The sequence below is a fragment of the Notamacropus eugenii genome, chromosome 4 (genome assembly GCF_028372415.1).
Source record: "Notamacropus eugenii isolate mMacEug1 chromosome 4, mMacEug1.pri_v2, whole genome shotgun sequence".
Lineage (NCBI taxonomy): Eukaryota > Metazoa > Chordata > Mammalia > Diprotodontia > Macropodidae > Notamacropus > Notamacropus eugenii.
This window is the reverse complement of record NC_092875.1, coordinates 182,621,615-182,638,380: the sequence shown is the minus strand read 5'-3', so window position 1 is coordinate 182,638,380 and position 16,766 is coordinate 182,621,615. Positions and strand designations below refer to the sequence as shown.

The window sequence follows — 16,766 nt, the reverse complement described above, 5'->3', positions numbered from 1 at the left end:
GTGTTTATGGTAACATGAAGAAAATGTTCACTTAGTACTGGTTATCCTAAGGGTGTGGATTTCTTGTTGTTAATACCTATAATTTCACTGGTATTATTCCCTTCAGTAATTCAGATGGACAACCTGGCTATAACTGCCAGGCTTCTAGAGAGAGTTACTTAGAGCACTAAACAACAGAGTGACTTGACCTCAGTCACAAGGGAATGTCAAAAGTAGGACTTGAAACTTTTATTGTCCTTAGCATCTTAGATCTAGCACTGGAAGAGATCTTTGGGTCTGATCGATTTAGTTCATTTTATAGATCAGTAAACTGAGGCTCACAGAGGTTAATTACCATGCTTAAGCCTCAGGCACAGGATTTGAACCCAAGTACTCTCACTCTGGAGCCAGTGCTTACCACTGAACCATAGTGACTCTAAGGCTTGCTTTCTCTCCACCGTGCCCTAGATTCTCCTAGATATACTTTAAAGATCCAGTCTCAGATATGAAACTGAAGGATTTAAGTGTCCATCAACTTCATACCACTCCACTGGACTAATAATATAAAGTCATATTAATGGGTTACTATAATCATCATCATAAACATAGAAGCATTTACTCCTTGGTAAAGCTCTATGCTGGGTAGGCATTGTGGAGGATACATTAGCCCCGCCATCTTGGAGTCCAGAGTCTGATTGAAAAAATAAGACAGGGACAGATAGAACTATCATCAAGTGATTCATGCCCACAACTGCCAATTGCCATATAAATTGTACAGTCCTACCTCTCAGAAAGGAGAGAAAGTTTGGTTTTTTACCCATTGAGGGAGAAAGGGGAAAGACCAGGACAGGAGACAGTTTCGAGGAAAGTTTAGGGTAGACTACAATCTTTATCCTATTTCAGCCAATTAGAGTGACGCAAATGTGAAGCTTGAGGTCTTAGTTCTTGGTTATCTATTTTTAGATAATTTTGGGGGTTAGAGAGAAATCTAAACAAATTGGCTTGAGATGCCAGCCATTAGCACTGTGGCACCACTGTGCAAGTAACATATAGACTTAATTACCAGAACTGTTTGCCAAGACAAACAAAACAGTGTCACTAGGACAAAATACTATATTTCCCAGCTTCAAATGCCCAAGAGGAGCTGCCTGTCTCCTAGGCAATGAATGACTACAAAGCATTTGGCCACAGAAGGAGAAAAAAGGGGAATGTTTGTACTTTGCCAATCCCAAACCCTCTATCTTGTTTACCCTGGACATTCCAGAGGCCTTCCCATGGTTGTTAAGGTATAGAGAGGTTTCCTGAGAGGTGGGCACTTCTGTGGACTGCATTTCAGAGGCCCAGGACCAAGCTGGGCAATTTCCCTGACCTGCCCTTAGGTGTCCCTCTTAATGGTCTCAGTCCTCAGCCCTCAGAAAGCTCGTTTGCATTCTATGGGCATAGTTAGGGAACAGCCTGAAAGTGCTTCACTCTGGTGGCACAGTATAAGGAAGGGAGTATAAGTCATGGTATTATCTGTGACTCTAGAAAAGAGTGATGGAGTAGATGAGAGAAGAAGAAAGAAAAGTATTTTCTTTTGGTTTGGTTTTTGTTGTTGCTGTTTTTTTTTTAAAGGATTTCACAATCCCTAAGTGGAAGCAAATCCTCACAGTCATATTGAAAAGGCAGGGTTTTTTTAAATTAAATATCTGGGACTTCCAGGTTTTAGCTGTTACACAGAGTGTTTCTCATGTGGTATTTTGGTGGTTGTGCTTACCAGGAAGTTAAGAGCCAGATCACTGCTTTAAAGAATGAACAAGTAAATATGTGTAGGATGCATAGATGATAAATGCCTCAGAAACTCTAGTAGGATCTAGTTTCCACTTGTGCTTTGACGTTGGTTTTTTCCACTAAGCTTAATCTTGATTTGTTTCCCACCTCTTCCTCTTCTACTGTGGTTTTTTTCATGGCTCCAGGGTATAATGGAAAGAGCGCAGGTCTTGGAGTCAAGAGATAGGAGTTTGAGTTCTGGCTTTGACACTTTATTGGTTGTGTGATACTGACCAATCCATTTAATTCCCCTGAGCCTCAGTTTCCTTTTGTATAAAAAGGATGTGATAATATTTACAGTATCTACCTAATGGGGTTGTTTTGAGTCATTATAAAACTCAAAAGACCATAAAAATGTGAAATATTATTATCTCCATTAGAATTTATGGTACCCAGAAAGTACTGGTGGGAATATGATTTGAACTAATTCTCTTATCAAGTCATAGTGTAAATACCTGTCAGTGGTTTGAATGCTGACCATGATCTATAATAGCTATGTGACCAATATGAGCTTCCATTAATGGCGTGTTTCATCATTGGTCCTCTGGAATCATGAATGACCATGATATTGACCATGATTCTTACAGCTTTCAAAGTTTTTTATTTTGACAATGTTGTTATTCATGTATAAATTGTTTTCCAGGCTCTACTCATTTCATTCTTCATCAGTTTACCAAAGTCCTCAAAAGTTCATTTTTATATTGATGTTACAGTATATTGTTCTTCTGGGTCTGCTAACTTCACTCTGCATCAGTTCATATCGGCCTTTCCATGTTTTCTCATTTCTTACAGCATAGTAGTACTCTATCACATTCATATACAACAATTTATTCAGCCATTTCTCAATTGATAGACTTCCCATTCATTTCCAGTTTTTGTGGTAGCCCAATAATTCTATTTGAAATGGACTTGCATACACACCTTGCCAGTTGCTGCGACAGTGTGAAAGTAACAGAATAATTGACAGGAAGTAGAAGTTGTCTGTTATGTCCATGAAAGTTAACATCACAAATAGATTTTGCCTTGGTCAGTTTTCAATTGATTAGCCTTTCCATGATCCATCACTTTGACAAAAGCACTTCCCCATAAAATCAGATATAATTCTTATCATCCATGTCAGGACTTTGGTGGGTCCAGTGGCACTGTGGAAAATGTGCCAGATTTGTGGTCAGAGGCTATGGATTTGAATCTGGCCTCTAATACTTACTACCTGGGTATGCTTAGGTAAACTACTTAACCTCTCTGGGCTTTACTTTCCTCATATGTAAAATGAAGGGTTTTGATTTGAACTAGATTATCAAGAAGGACCCTTGTAGATCTCAATCTCTTTCCTCACCTCTACAACTGTGCCCACCCCCATCCCTTGAAGTACTGTTGCCACTGCAATCAAATCAGGGAATGAATATGCCACCAGGGTCTCTTCCCTCTGCCCAGTAGCAGCATTTAGTGCAAAGGCTTCAGAAGGAGACCCTCTTTATTATATTTATTATGGTAATGAGTTGGCAGCCTAGTAGATTACTGAAGTACTTCCACATTCAGAGTACATTACAGTAGCTCAAAAGAAATGTGAGATGTACAAATTTAGAGACATCTCCATTCCAAATGTTCATAAGGACTATTTATGCCTGACCTGTGGTAGAGACTTCCAGAGCTATACATATATTAAAAGAAATTTGTTTTTCTTTTCTTTTTCAATTAGGTGGGGGTAGGTGTGAGAGAAAGTAGATTTGTTATTTTTTAAAACTAAAAAAGTAGAGATATGCACTATGGATGTGAAAGACTATTGGTCTGATCAGCCGTAGTCAGACATAATATATGTTGACCCCAACATCATGATGTCATTTTGGTCCCCTTTGAGTACAAAGGAGAGCAACCATTCAGAGTGTTCTGTACCCAGGGGGACATATCAGTGATCTTCCATAAAGCTGATTTTCCTGTAATATGTTTGAATTGTCACTTCTGATTTGACAGGGAACAGGCCAGTGGAGCAGGCATATATGACAGAGCTCAGAATAGGCTTGGTTTTCACTTTCATCTGTAAGATGAGTAGCCTTGAACTAAATGTTGTCAGGTCCTTTCCAGGTGCACTTTGGTGATAGATTATGTTATGGTTCTTAATTACTTTCCAGTTCATTTTATTCATAGAGTTAACCTGGATTATCATTTCCCAAAAAGGGGAGGGGGAGGGAAGAAGGAGAATGTAAACAACTCATCCGACAGATCTCTTCCCCTAAATAGCCCCCATTCACTGCGAAGTTGGAATTTCTAGCTTTTGTGAATTCTCCCTAGACAATGAATCCTACAAAGGCCAAGAGGACCTTGGGAATAAATTTTGGCGCCCAATAAATGTCATCTTGCTCACTGGGCAAAATATCTGTTTATAATAAAGAGGACTTCATCAGTACTTATCTTTTTCTCCCAAAGCCCAATGGCAACCTACCAAGATTTATTTATACATGAGGACTGTGTCTATGCTTAGTGCCCTTACTTTTGTCATGGTGTTTGTCGTGAACTTTTCAAATTTGGCTGTAGACGTCTAGGTTAAGTTAAAATGCCTTGGATCTCAATCAGCTTTCTGGTAGTTTTCATTTATAGCCATATTTTATACAGATGAGAAAATGGAAAACCAGAGAAAGCAAAGTGATTGGCCCAAGGTGGCAGATCTGGGAATCAAAGCCCTGATCTCAAATGCTAGTTGGACACATCTTTCCTTATATCTTCCCTCCCACTTGTGCATGGTGCATTTCTTTATTGCCAAAATACCCATCTTTGGAAATAAGTTTGTACATGAAAAGATCTATTTGAAATATAAGAATTGTTTGGAACACCTGAAACCTCTAAGCAAGCATCAGGATTATATTTCAGTTTTTCTCTTTTGAAACTTGGAGTAGTAATTCCGTTCTTTATAGCCGGTGGCAGCAGCAGCACCAAGCCTCCTATCCTTACTAAGATCTTAATTACAGACGCAGTTTATTTCATTGCTGCAGGGAAAGAACTTGGTTGCTCTGAACCTCCTGTGTTTTGGTGTGGCAGGTGTAATCATGATGAGGTCATTTTATTTCAGGCCAAGGATTCTCATCTGTTTTCTTCTCCCTGAGGAATATTTTTTTTCTTTTTTTAACGGGGAGTAGTTAAATACATGATCCACAATTCATGAGCTCATAGGAGTATTGTAATAATGATTATAATTTCATTTTATAGGATTATAGATTTAGAGCTGGAAGAGACCTTAAAATCTAACCCTTTCATTTTGGAGATGAGGAGAATTAGGCCCGGGGTGGTTAAATGTCTTGCCCAAAGTCAGTCACATAGTCAGTGGGTAGCAATACTAGGATTTAAAGCCCTATCATGCAACTCTCCATCTCTTTCTCAATTCATTTCAACAAATGTCTCTCAAGCCCCTATAGTGTACAATATGCAGTGCTGAACCCTAAAGACTCAAAGATAAAACAGCATACAGCCTCTGCCCTCAAGACATTTGTAATTTGTTTGGGGCACCTGGGAGAGAGGAGGACAAGTACCCAGATAAGTATAATGTAAGTTGTATAAATATGTTGAGGTCCAAACAAAATGAATGACCTGAGATTCAATGAAGAAAAGATCCCTTATGGATTTGGGGAAGGGAAATCAATTCAGTAATCATTTATTAAGCACACAGTGCTGAGAGGAGGGGGAAACATTGGGAAGAGAGCATCTTGGAAGACTTCAGGTTTTTAAAATCTTTATTTTATTAGGGGGATGGGGAGTTGCAATAAAAAAAAAAAAATAAAAGATCCTTTGGAAATCTTACCATAGTGTTTCCACAATTAAGTTGAGTTGAAAGTGTCAGGACCTAACAAAAAAGATACTTCCTCTTCATATACTAAACCCCAACTAGTTCATGTGAATACCACAAAATACTAAGTACTTGTGTCAATTCAGATTATGGTTTTCTGCCCATGAAGACAACACTTCCTTGCTACTTTTAGGTTTCTCAGTGAACTGGGTACAACTGTAGATGAAGTGTAAATTCAAGGCAGGCTCTTTAATAAAATGATGTAATAAAAATTGTGTTATATTACTACATAATATCTTTGCATTTATATATGTACATATATATGTATATACATATATATGTAAGCATGTGCAATCCTGCCCATGCACCTACTCTTTGAACAATTTCTTTTTGAAGTTTTATCCCATTTCTCCACCCACCTTCTTTCTATCCTACTTTTGAGAAACAATGCTATATAAATATGGCCCAGACCTTACTCCTTAGACACTGGAGTACTGTAACAAAATTGTTTACCTTCTAAGCCAAGCTTGTTATCCCCAAATGGGCCCTTCATTTGGACTTGACAACTTAAGTAGGATAGTGGAAAGCAGATTGTTTCTGGGAAGAAGTTTGGCTCCATGTGAAGAAAAATGTCCTTACAATTAGAGGTGTCCAACAAAGGTGATCTAAGGTAGTAAGTTCCTTGTCACTGGAAATGCTCAAGCAGGGGTTTGACTCCATAGTATTATGGAGAAATGACATTGCTGTGTGGAGTATAGAGCTTCATGACCTCAAAGTTCCCATTCCAGCTGAACTAAATACAAATGATTCCTGCACAGAAAGTCATTAAAATAAGTGGATTTTGAACTCTGAAAAGTCAGTAGTGACCTTAGAGTAGTAGCATTTAAATTTTAGGCAGAGGATAGGCGAGGATCTCATCACATTCAGGCCTCTTTATAAGTAGGTAAACTTGAAAGGAATCAGAAAATATGATGACCTGTTCCTTTATCGATTTACCATATTGGCTGTTACTCCTTATATGTGGTTGTTTTTACACAATTGCATAAAGGCAACCTTGTTCTAGTGGTATATAGATCACTACTCCTCTCTAAATTAATCTGAGCTCTCCTACACAAGTATCTACACCAGTACTACAGATGTAGAGTGCTACAGTAGTCTATCAAGACACACAAATGGAACTATTCCAATGCTACCCAATAATGTTGACTGTTTTATGCAAAATTTACCTGTTTTGCAGGTGACTGAGCCCTTATTCTTCACCACCATATGGTTCTCTAAGATTTCTCTTGACAAAATCTATGATAGTAAATTATGATTATCTCATTTTTAACCCCCTTTGTAATACTTGAATCCCTTAAAGTAGGCCAGAAGTCACCTCTGATATCAAACTAGTCAATTCTAGGAGGAGTCCTCATTGGAGATGAAAAAGCCAGGAAGCATTTAATATATGATCCTGTCTCTCCTCTCTTCTCTTTTCTCTATCTTTGTCTCTCTCTGTTTCCCTCTTTCTGCCTCTCTGTTTCTCTCTCATTAGCATTCAGTTTCATGCTTCAAAATTGCATCCAGAATTAAACATGAGATTCCCTCAACTGAGAGAATTCTTTCAGCTGATGTAGTGGTATGAAGTAAGTCATCACTCAGAAGGAAAAAACACGCATTTTTTTTTTGGTGGGGTTAAGTGTAGTATATGTCAAAAAGTTTAGTAATGCCTCTAGACCTAAGCTTGATTTTTCTGTGATAGAATCATTTCAGCATGAGGGCTTTTCCGTTTTTCCTCATTTCTAAACCAAAGTGTTAACAAATAGCTTTGGGTAGTCTTTATTCTGAGTATGGTAGAGGAAAGGAGTTGCAAAGTTTAACTTTAGTTTTGTGGATTTTTAAAATTTTTTAATAAATTTTTTCCAATTACATGTAAAGATAATATTTAACATTCTTTATTTTGAATTCCAAATTCTCTTCCTCCCTTCCCCCATTCTTGAGAAGGCAAGCAATTTGATATAGATTATACATGTGCAGTCATGCAAAACATATTTCCATATTAGCCCATGTTTCAAAACAGACCAAAAAAAAAAAAAACCAACACAAGTATGCTTCAATCTGCATTCATAGCTTGATTTTTTTGAAGTCTCTTATAAGCCCCATAACTCACTAGTTATTCTTTTGGCACTATGCCATTATAGACACAAGTATGCAAAAAAGAAATAACATTTAAAACTCTACAATGTACCCTACTTTGTTTGAAGGCTTTTAGGTAGAGAGAACTCCCTGCCACCTATTCCTCTAACAAACAAGCTAGGAAGTTAGGAAGTTTCTCCTTCCATCAAGCCAAATTTGCCAGGAGCTTCAACTCATAGGTATCCAACCTTAGGGTCATCGTCACCTTATCACTCTGACTTTCCCCACGTATCTATTCCATTGCCAAATCTTTTTGTTTCTACCTTTACAACATTTCTCACATACTTCTTCTGTCTACTCATACAGCCACCACTAATTCAGGACCTTATCATCTCTCGCCTGGACCATTGCTCCAGCCTTCTAACCAATCCTCTAATCCATCCTCCATCCAGCTGTCAAGGTGATTGTTCTAAAGCATAGGTATATCCATGTCATCTCCCTACCTGATGAGCTCTTAGTATCTCTCTATTACCTCCAGGATTAAATATAAACTCCTCTCTTTGATGTTTAAAACTCTGCCTAGCCTAGTCCCTTTCTGTCTTTCTAGCCTAGGTAAGACTACCTAGCAAAAGAAATGTATTACTCTCTACATGTTTTATGGTGCAGCTCCTCTGACCTTCTTTCTCTTTCTTGAAAAGGACACTTTTATCTCCTATCTCTGTACCTTTGCTCTGACTGTGCCCAGTGATTAGAATGCCCTGTCACCTCGTCTCTTGGTTTCTTGGCTTCCTTCATCTCAACTTACTTCCTACCTTCTACAGAAGGCCTTTTCTGGTCCCCTCTTATTTTCTCTGTATATAACACTCCACCTTAACCTACTCTCTGAGATTACCTTCTACCTATTCTGTATATGTGTGTGCAGATACACACAAATACATATGCATATACATACATATACATGTATGTATTATGTTAGTATATTCCTAGCTACATACATGTGTTTTTCATTAGGATATGAGCTCCCTGAAGAAAGGGACAATGTTTTTTTGCCTTTTTTTGTATTCCCAGTTTATTAAGGTGCCTGGCACATAGTAAATGTCTAATGAATGAGTTGTTCTCAAAGAGGACCATAACATCAAGATGGTGACATGACTTGCAGTGGACTTTGACTTGAATGAGGGAGGGCTGTGCAAGGTCACCAACCTCACTTTCTTCTCCTGAGCCATCTGGGTCCAATGGCCAGATATTCATCAGGATGACTGGAGATGGCCCAGGATGCAATGTGAGACCCTGGCTCTTTCAGGCTAAGGTCTTATCATATTCTCACTTTGAGTGAGATACACCCATTCAATGAATAGGCTTCTTTAAGTTACTCAAGAGATGGCCCCTTTAACAAAAAAAAAAAAAATCAAACTGGGAGAGGAAGACCCTCAGGGTTCCTGGGTAAAAGAGAACCAATTACTATGGAGCTCAATGAATGAGTAATTGTGGACTGACTAAAATATCTCTGAGGTGCTGTCATAGGGGAATACTGTGGTCCATGCTTAAGCATCACAGGGGCTTGAAGATCTACAGGAAGGCATCTGTCTCTTGGTGTAGAACTAGTGTGACCTAGAGGTATGGCACATGACATAAAATTTCAGACATGGCAAATGTTTTGATTTACTTTGCTCTACTGTACCTGTTTGTTAGCAGAGAAGGCTCTGTAAGGGTTAGGGAGATTAGTTTGGGAATGAAGATGATATTAAAAGAAAAAGTAAAGAGCATCGATAAAACATTTTTAAAGACTTAAGGAAAAGCAGCGATCTTGGACTCAGTGAAGAGAATCAGAAAACAGAATAGATAGTCATAAAAGCATCCACTGAAGTAGCATTAAGGGTATAGGGAGAAAGCATGGTTCAGAAACTGAAAACATTTGTTCAAAATTAGTCAAGATCACAAAGGAACATTGCTAAGAAAATATTGACTGATAATGCCTGCTGGTCAAGTTCAGTAAATAATACTGGGACTTAAATTCAAAAAGGCAGGCGGATGTCCTTTTAGATGGGGTATGTTTGTTGAATGTTGTGTGAATGAATGAATGGATGAATGAATGAGTGAATGAATGAATGAATGAATGAATGAATGAATGGAACTGTGTCTTTATTTTTGCTCCTCTATCCCAATTAATCTAAACCCCAACTTCCTAATTTGGAGTTGTACATAAGAAAGTCAAGAAATGTGCCAGCACTGAAGCCTTGGCAAGGATTCCTGGGTTGCAAAAATAGATCAAAAATAGGAAGAGGAAGAGGTCTTGTCACAAAGCCTGGTCACTGGTGATGACATCAAGTAAGTGGCTCCAGCTGACATAGGGAGACGCCTCATTCCTTTGTTTTTCAGTTCTCTCAAAAGAGAAGCTTATTTGGTCATGGAAATTACAAGAAACCCTTTTCCTTGCTGCTTAGAAGAACACATGACTCTCCTGGCTGGAGACCTCAAAACTCTCCCTGCTTTTTGATAGCTAGGTAGGGAAGGACAAAAAAAGATAATCACATGACATAGTGTTATAGCTCCCTATGAGAAACAGGCGTTTTCCTGGTTCCCTATGAGAGGCATTTTCTTCCTCCTTGCCTCTGGTAGCTTGGGAACCAGGAAAATTGCAAAATCTAAACACCTCCCTGCTGCAGATTGCTACTCTGAAGGAAAGGAGTGAGATCTTCTTAAAGGGACCATTGTATTTAATCTCTGAGTTGGCTAGCTCCTTTTTTTTCTTGCTTTCCTGTTTGCTCTGTGATTGTATACATTTAGTGCAGTCTTCTTACCTACGTCATTCTCAGTTTATTTTATTAGGAAGGGTTGGGCACTTTCCTGCCTGACCTCCCTGCATTTTGCCTTCTCCACGTTTAAGACCTCGGGGACTTTGGCATTCACAATGGCTCAGTTATCTCATCATTACCAAAGAGCTCCCTGCTCAGGCTGGTTATCTGTGTAAAGAATGGGGGAGAAGACTCTTAATTTTCTCTAGTCTATTACTTCAAACAAATTCTTCACTGACCTCTGGAATTCTTCACTGAACTCAGCTGAAACAAAATCTCCCTATCTCTTCTGTGCTAGAAAATTAGACTTAAGAATCCTTATGAAGAAAACTCATGATCTTAAAGACTATTTTCCAAACCTGAGGACCTACTTTGCTAACTTTAGCGTTTGTCCTGAAATATCTTTAAATCACTCATTAAAGCTGATTTTTATGGGCATGTCCTACTTTATCATAATAACAATCTCCATTTCTGTGCCTCATAGTAGTAGCTCTGATAGGTCTTGCCAAACTGGAAAGGTTTCAGGTATGGCCTAGGCAATGGACTGAGGACTGTTTGTATGCCTTTGCACACTGATCTAGCTAAGTTCAAATAGGCTTACCACCAGGTTGGCCACAGAATAATCAATTTTGGGGGTATAACAATTCTTCAAAACTTTCACCAAGGCCAAATCAGTGAAGGGAAAAGACTTACCACTGAAATCATGCATTCTCTTGTAGTATTTTAATGGTTCTAGGTAATGGCATTAGGTTAATCTAAGTTAATCATTGGATGGGAACATTTCTGAAATTCAGTCATACAACAAGGCATTTATTAAGCACTTACTGTGTGCCAGTAAGCTAAGCAATGGGAAATACAAGCAGAAAGATAGTCTTACCTCAAAGAGCTTACATTTTAATGGGAAGACTATACATAAAGGAAATTGAAAGGATTGGGGGCAGGGAAACAAAGTTACCCTTTGTAACCTTTGGGGTGGGGGAGACCAAGAAATGGTAGAGGAAGTTTGGAGAGCAGCCAGAAGAGAAATATAATGTATCTGGAGAGAAATATGATGTATCTGGCCTGGGGTGCCTATATGGAGATTTTGGATGAAGCCATCCAATCTAAGGTACAGGCATCAGGGACAGAAGATACTTTCCATCTACGAATTCAAGGGATAGAATGAGTTAATAGGATGAAGTTTGGGGGGGCATGGTAGAGAAAGTATGGAATGCAGCCTGGAGAGGAATAAGATGATTTGGAGGCAGATTTTCTTTAGAAAATATGATATAATCTCTCCATTTTCCAGTGTTCTCAGAACATTGGGCCTTGATCATGGAGAATTCCTTTGACCATATCACATTCCACCTTGTATCACAGTTACTTGGATATATCTTTCTTCCTCCCTATAGAGAGATCCAAAGCTTCTTGAGAAGAGTGATGGTCATTTTTATCTGTCTTTGTCTCTCTAGTGCCTAGCACCGTGCCTTGTACCAAATAGGCACCTAGGAACTCATCAACATGCAGAACTGGAAGAGACATTTAAGGTCACCTAATCCTTCATTCTACTCATGAGGAAACTGAGGCCTAGAGTAGCAAAGTGTCCTGCCTAAAGTCCAAGGTCAAGAAGAAGTGAAGATTTGAGTTTTAATAAATGTTTATTGAATCAAATTGTGACATATTGGAAAGAACCTAGCCTGATTTCTGACTTCTCAGTGACAAGTCACACTTCAGCTGTCCCAGCTGCCACTTGGAATTATCTCTAATTCTGGGGTTTTAGATCTGAGTGTATGTGGGCCATTTCCTTCTGTTGCTTAATTTCTGGTCACCTACCCTCTCTCCCTCCACCCCGGACTAATGATCTAATTGGTTATAGAATTCCCATTGTCCTCCTATCTAATAATTATTTGTTCTGTACTTTGGCCTTCCCAACCCTAGAGATAAGTTCCATCTTTCAGGAGAATGAGCTTAAATAAACAAGCCCCCATTGCTTTGGGATTGCTTTGAGATGCTCAGATTGACTACTTTCAGAAGTAGCAGAATCACACCTTTAAACCAAAGGGGAGAGTGCAAGGTTATGACCATAGGAATGAACTCTAGCTAAGTATTCCTTGATGTTCTCCTTGAAGCTTTGAGTGAAAGTAGTTTCTTATATGCCACCTTGGATTCTCTGAAGAAGTTGATTTGGTTATGAATTCACTTAACCTTACCTATAAGTGACACATGACTCTTTTGATGTCTGATTGTATGACACATAACCTTCTCCAGTTACTGAAGGATTAGAACGTATGAGCACGAGCAAGGCATTTCTCCTCTGTAGGACTTAGTTTCCTTATCTTCACTATGGGAGAGGCCAGGATTTAGCTACAACCTCCCCATCTCAGAGGGGCCCTTGAGTGTCATTGGTGGAATGTCACTTTCCTTATTTCCTTGTTGGGGTTTACATGACAAATCTTTGCTTGCAGTTGTTAGGGTGGGGCCCAGGGATTTCAAGAAATAGTCTGCGTACAGTTGAATTCTAGTGTTAGATGAGAAATCTCAGTGATTGATAAATGGATATGGTAAACTGGACAAAATGGGCCAGTAGCCAGAGGCTGCTAGAAAAGTATACAGTAAGGTAGGGAAGCTAGGTCTTAGGATTTAAGATTTGGAATTTGAAGACATTATCTAATATAACCCTCTTATTTTACAAATAAATAAACTGAATCTCAGATAAATAAAGTGACCTGCCCAAGGTCACACAGTAGATAGTGATAGTAATAGTAATGACAACTAACATATAACATTTGCTATTATGCCAGACCCGATGCTAAGTATTTTACAACATTTATCGTTTGTCAGTGACATGTTGTCAAATGACAACAACGTCTCATTTGATCCTCACAAGAACCCTGGGAGCTAGGTGCTATTATTATCTCCATTATACAGATAAGGAAACTGAGGCAACAAAGGTTAGGTGATTTGCACCAGGTCACACAGCTTGTAGATGTCTGAGGCTGGATTACAACTTAAGTCTTCCTGACTCCAGGTCCAGCGGTCTATCCACTGTCCACTTAGCTGCTTCATAGGTTTGAGGCTGACTCTACCACTAACTAGTGGTGTGACTCTTGGGCAAATCTTTTCTTCTGTTTAGATTCCCTATCTGCATCTAAAAAAATTAGGTTAGTGTTGGGATGATTAAAGGAGATTTTTTTGTGAAATATGCTTTGAACCACAAAGCATTATGTGAATTGAAACTTTTATGAATACCTAACAACTTGAAGACTTTGTTTATTATGTAGGTCATTATTAGAACTATATTATACAATGGCATTATTTCATAATGGAGTCCTAGCCAGGAAGAACCCTAGTAGGTCTCAAAGTCAGTAAAGACCAGACCATTTGTTTTTGTTAACATCAATCAAACTTGCAGCTAAAAATGTCCCAGCACTAATATAGAAAGTTGGACTGATTACAGAGGAATCTACATTCAATGGAGCAAAGGGAAATCCCAGATTTAGAAAGTTTAACAACTTTGTTCTGACTTCTGTGCCTTCCCACCCCACCCTCAAAAAAATAAAATAAAAGGAAAGGAAATGGACAAAGGGGCTCTTTCAGTGGGAGGTTTTAAGTGGGTTTGGCTTTTAGGTTTGATTTGATAAATATCGTCCCTCTCTGCTCACTGCTTTCCAGAAAGTGACTTGAGCAACCTTGGACATTTCAATCTCCTTGTCTTTGTTCAATTTCTGTAGTCATCCTTGGAGCCTCGGTTCCAATCCTACCACCCAAGCGAGGCCTTCCCCAAACACTCTGGCCTGCATTGCCTTTTCCGGTACCACAGCATGTTGAGTTCCAGTAGTTAACTCTTCTGCTTGCTATCTGTGTGACCTTGGACAAAGAGCCTCAGTTTCTTCATCTGTAAAATGATGGGATTGGACTTTATCTCTGAGGCTTCTTCTGGTCTTAAATCTGTAATCCCTTGACCTTTGGGATGTTCAACGATGGACTAGAACAGGGGTGGGGAACCTGCGGCCTCGAGGTCACATGTGGCCCTCAGGGTCCTCAAGTGTGGCCCTTGGATTGACCCAAACTTCACAGAACAAATCTTCTTAATAAAAGGATGTGTTCTGTAAAACTTGGACTCAAAGGGCCACAGTGGTCACCAATAATAATAAAAATACACGGCATATAACATATATGAGCAAAAATGGCTTATATATGTATATATATATGTATATATATATTTATATATGTATATATATATGTATATATATATATATATATATATGGAGAGAGAGAGAGAGACAGAGAGAGAGACAGAGAGAGAGAGAGAGAATTTAATACATGCGAGGCACTATGCTAAGCACTTTACAATTATTATGTCATTTGATCCCCCACACCAACCCTTGGAGTGAGGTGCTATTATTATCACCATTTTACAGATGAGGAAACTGAGGCAGAGGTTAAGTGACTTGTAACAACTAGTAAGTATCTAAAGTGGGATCTGAATTTCAGGTCTTCCTGACTCCAGGCCTGACACTTTATCCACTATGCCACCTAATAATAAAACGTTTATTTGGTGCTTGCTATATGCAGGTCATCGTACTAAGCATTACTAGGTTCTCTGGGTCTGTGACATTTACCATTGAACAGTACCGGCATTTTCCTTAGTAACATTCAGTGATGGCCATAGGCATTATACACTGGCTTTTCTGTTCTTTCTTAACTAAGAATATTCATTAGTGTGTGAATAGGTGTCATGCTGTTGCAGAAGTCCCTGGTGCTAACAGCCCCATCAGGCATCACTTTCTAAATGCTAATCTCTGCGGGCAGTGGGGAAGACTGCTGTGAAATAATGGACAACTAATTAGGATAACTCACCCGATGGTGCCTTAGTTAGCATTGATAATGGGAATGGGAAAGTAGTTTGCAATGAAGCTGCATTTGAGGCAGGTCCAGGAAGCAAGCATTCACATGCTGTTTACCAGGTGGTGAGGTTACTGGGACAGAGACAATCAGCCACCAAGAATGACTTTCACATGGGAATTTCTATCTGCTTCGAATCTCTCATGCTTCAGTGCTTCATTCAATTCTGTGTGCTGCTCCATTGAATTGACCCAACTCTAAAACGCATTTCATTTATTTAATCTGAATTGTGCTGTTGTCTCTGGCCTTCCTACTGTCTTGAGTTTCTCTCCTTTCTAGCCTTTAGAGCCAATAGAATTGCCCAACTCTTATCCTCCGGTCCTGGAAGAACTAGAAAGGGGTTCCATTACCCTTACTGACCATTCACAATTGTTGAATAACCAAGGAGAAGAGAACAGAAACAGACTCCTGTGTATGCAAGGTGGAGCTTTTAAGGCCACATGTACTACGAAATCAAAGGACCATGGTTTCATCTTGAGTAATTAATTACAAGCAATTCTTTTTTGCATATCCATCATCGTGTATCCAAGAAGCTAAGGGAGGGAGGAAGAAGGGAAAGTGGGAGTTATGATACTTTCAAGACTCTCTTTAAACACGGATAGGATTCTCCATAATTTTCTCCTTATGTAGCCTTTAACTATTGGAAGGGGGAGGCTGAAACTTCCTCTCAGAGTCGCTGTATATACTACATGAAGTCTTCACATAAAACACAATCTCGTCACTCTCTTTTAAACTCCTTCTACAGATCATATTGGGGCAGCTATGTGGCATAATGGATAGATGGACTTGGAGTGAGGATGACCTAAGTTCAAATTCTACTTCACATGTTTATTAGCTTTGTGACTCTGGACAAGTCACTTAACCTCTTTCTATCTCAATCTCCTCATCTATTAAATAGGGATAAAAAACACTGCCTAATTCAAATTAAATAGTATATGTAAACAGTTTTGTAAAGCATAAAGTCCTATAGTAGATGGTAGTAATAGTAGGTAGTAGTCATAGTAGTCATAGTAGTAGAAGCAGTCGTAGTAGTAGTAGTAGTAGTAGTAGTAGTAGTAGTAGTAGTAGTAGTAGTAGTAGTAGTAGCAGCAGCAAATGACCTAAGAGGCTTATCTGAATTTTCATAATCAGAACCATTCTGCCTCATTCTTGGCCCCTACCAAGGTACCTGTGGATCTAATTCTTTTCATGTCCAGATAATTCCACTGATTAGGAGGAACTGGATTAGCAACCATGGCATTTGGGCTTTGCATGGTAATCATCTCTCCATATCACTTGGAGAAGAGTCCCCCCACATAGGTACCACTGATACTTCAGATCAGAATCAATATGGAGCATTGAAAATGACTCCAGTTTGTGACTTGACAAGAAAAAAGAAAAAAATGGCTAGGGTAGAACAACTACAAAAG

General features: G+C 39.0%; 1 protein-coding gene across 2 annotated transcripts in view; it reads left to right on the top strand.

Moving 5' to 3' along the window:
• Window positions 1-16,766, top strand: part of NEDD9 (neural precursor cell expressed, developmentally down-regulated 9) — a 146,370-nt gene that overhangs the window by 99,501 nt on the left and 30,103 nt on the right. The gene's annotated exons all lie outside the window — the stretch shown is intronic.